Below are 3,187 nucleotides of genomic sequence, written 5' to 3'. Positions count from 1 at the left end.
GCGGAAGGGAGCGCCGCCGGCAAGGGCCTGGAAACCCGCTCTGGGCAAGCCACGCTCGAGAAGACTCGCGCGGCGCTCCCGATCCCGCTCGACACCGACCCGAACGCTACAGCTCCCCCCGCGGGCACGGGCCCAGGGGTTTCAGCGCTGGGCTCTTCCCGCTTCACTCGCCGTTTCTGGGAGTCCCCGTTGGTTTCTTTTCCTCCGCTTACTGAAATGCTTTAGTTCGGGGGGGTACCCTCGTCCGATAAAGAGGTCGGCAGATCGCCCCATCCGTCGGTTCGCCGCGCGTCGTTATACTTACTTCCCCGCAAAACCCCCACGAAGCCCCCGCTCGCGTGTACATCGAGCAGGGCCCAGGATTGAGGAAGAAGCAGCCGATCGCGTGCGTGCCCTTTCCCCGTCTTCGGTGGGGCGTCTTATTCGTCGTCCCCCGCCCATACCCGAGGCCGGTGGGGACGACGTCTCCCGGGTCAGACGGGAGCCTCGATCTACGGCCGCCAGTCGGGCCGAGACCCGACCGGTACGGCACGTCGCGCCGCTCAGTCCCCCCCGAGAAGACCGGTTGCGGCGACGTCGTAGGGCCGACCCTCATACGGACGTGGCCGGTGACTTACGCCCACGGCCGCAATTTGCGTTCAAGACGTCGATGTTCAATGAGGCAGCTGCAGTTCACACGACTCAATACGGCTGGCCGCACTTTTAATCGACGCGCGAGCCGAGTGATCCACCGCCAAAGGTTGTATTTATTTTCTCTCGTTTAAAGGGCCCAAACGACGACAAAGGGGGGGGGGGGGGCAAGCGTTGCGCGCGCGGTTACTGCGGCGCAACGCCGCCGCCCCGTTTAATGGGCCGGGGACCGTCCCGGCCAGGGAGCAGGCCCGGCCTCAGGACAGGGTTTTTTAACCCTTCACCTGGGGGCGGGCTGGGGGAAAAACGAAATCGGACGTGATCCTACCGAAGGTTCACCTACGGTAACCTTGTTACGACTTTCCCCTCCTTCGGGCAGCGCAGTTCGGCGACATCGCGACGACTGCGATTAGGTGCCGAAGCTCCGTCTCCCCGGGCCCACCCCGGGGCCCTGCTGCCGCCCGCCACCAAAGTAGCGACGGCGGTGGGGTACAAAGGGCAGGACTAGTCGGCACGGGGTCTGACCCGTGACTACGTGGCATTCCGAGTTCACGGCCCAACTCGCAGGGAAGACCGACCCCGGGCATGAAGGGCTCCTACGCTCACGGCTACACCGCGCCGGCGGCGCCACCACTGTAGCACACTGCACCCAGGACGTCTAAGGCATCACAGACCTGTTATGGGTCCATCTCGTACGCAAATGCTCGAGGTCAATCCCTGCAGGACGCGGGCCCGCGCGACGGCGGTCCGGGCACCGCCTCCTCCCTGAGTGGGAAGACCGACGCCCGACCCGAGAGCCGGGAAAGCCGACCCCCAAAACCCCTGAGACGGACCCCTCTTGACCGCCGTTTGTTATCCGCCAGGGCAGAGTCCTCGCCCGTTATCGGAATGAACCAGACGGATCGCTCCACGGCTAGCAACGGCCATGCACCACCACCCACCGAATCATGAAAGAGCCTCATCCCGTCAATCCCACGCGGTGTTTCCGACCTGGTAAGCTTCCCCGTGTTGAGTCAAATTGAGCCGCAGGCTCCACTCCGGTGGGGCCCTTCCGTCAATTCCTTTATTTTCAGCCTTGCGACGTACTCCCCCCGAGCCCAGCACTCTGATTTCTCCGGGCCTCGCGAGGCTTCCCCACAGGGACGTCCCCGCGTAACCGGTCGGCATGGTTTACTGTCGGAACTACCGCGGTACCTGATCGCGTTCGTTCCCCCGACTTTCGTTCATGATCAACGAAGGCGCTCTTGGCCGGTGCCTTCGCTCTTGTTTTGTCCCACCCGATCGTCGGATTCCACCCCTCCCGCGGTAGTACGCCGCCCCCCGCCGTCTCTATAGACCTCGCCCACCGCCCCCACGGAGACCGGTCCGTGGTTACATTTGCGGGCGGTGGCGTCATCACATCGTTCCGAGCAAAGCTGTGCGAGCACGACCTGCTTTGAGCACTCCATTGATTCAGGGAGAACACCGCCCGTACCTTAGTGTCGGCCCAGATACGCCACGTACCAAGCCGACACGGCTTAAGACGGAAAGAGACTAAACCGGCCAGCGACGGCAAGCGATGCCCGGCGAGATCCGTCGCGAGGGTCCGGGTTTCGGCACCGGAAGGCACCGCTTGCTCCATCCCCAAAACCACGACGGTGCATAATCGCCGGGGCAACGTCAAACCCCCGGTTTGTCGCTGCCGTCACCTCAGAGATCCAACTACGAGCGTTTTAAAACGCAGCAACTACAACATACGCCATCGGAGCTGGAATTACCGCGGCTGCTGGCACCAGGCTTTCCCTCCGATAGGTCAAACAACGGCACGTGTTTGGTCTACGCTCAATCCGACCGCTAGGCTCGCATGCGAGCCCCCGCCCCGACATTTATCTTCACTACCTCACCGTGCTGGAGTGGGTAAGTTGCGCGCCTGCTGCCACCCTTAAGCGTGGTAGCCGTCTCGCAGGCTCCCTCTCCGGGATCGAACCCTGATCCTCCGTCACCCGTAGCCAACACGGGGGGCTCTTGCCCGGGCCGTCTAAATTTTATGGGACGGCGAGCAAACGGGCACGGCCGCTAAAAAGCGGGCGTCACATACCCAGAGTTCGCCTCAGCCTGGCGGGCGGCGTTAACCACCCGCCGCCGGCAAGATCCAAAAAAATGCGCCCTCTCCCCCCGGAGGTAAACCCCGTTAGGAGGAGGACTCGTGTGCACGTATTAGCTCTGGGATTCCTACAGGTGTCCGGGCAAACATCGCCCACCCCGTGTATTAACGCCGATATACTGAGCAGTTCGCGGCTTTCCCCCTTTTGTGTAGGGTGAGCATAGGCGTGCATGGCTTAACCCCAAGACAAGCATAAGACTACAGGCAGGATCAACCCGGTAGCGTATCCATTTCCAACCCGCGGGACGGACCCGCTGGGAAAGGAGGCTACGGGCGCCGACGACCGAAGCCCAACGCCGAGAACTCCCAGCGCTCGACTCCTTTCCCCACGGGCCCTTTTCGACTCTACCGCACAAACTTTACCCCCCTTTGGGCCTTTTCCCCTGCTGGGGCGGGCTGTCCGCCGCCCGGACA

At 63.0% G+C, this 3,187-nt stretch overlaps 1 non-coding gene and 1 pseudogene across 1 annotated transcript; both read right to left on the bottom strand.

Annotated features, from left to right (window-relative positions):
• Nucleotides 1-585: 585 nt before the first annotated feature.
• LOC144962174 (5.8S ribosomal RNA) lies at nucleotides 586-742 on the bottom strand. The gene has a single exon (XR_013643386.1). It is a non-coding gene; the product is annotated as a 5.8S ribosomal RNA (ribosomal RNA).
• Nucleotides 743-946: 204 nt separating this feature from the next.
• On the bottom strand, nucleotides 947-2,994 carry LOC144962175 (small subunit ribosomal RNA; annotated as a pseudogene).
• Between the last annotated feature and the right edge of the window lie 193 nt (nucleotides 2,995-3,187).

The sequence above is a fragment of the Berghia stephanieae genome, unplaced genomic scaffold, assembly GCF_034508935.2.
Source record: "Berghia stephanieae isolate SIO BIC M18660-M18661 unplaced genomic scaffold, UCSD_Bste_1.3 scaffold6618, whole genome shotgun sequence".
NCBI classification, from domain to species: Eukaryota; Metazoa; Mollusca; class Gastropoda; order Nudibranchia; family Aeolidiidae; genus Berghia; species Berghia stephanieae.
The sequence above is the reverse complement of the archived record's forward strand: the minus strand, read 5'-3'. Positions and strand labels throughout refer to the sequence as shown.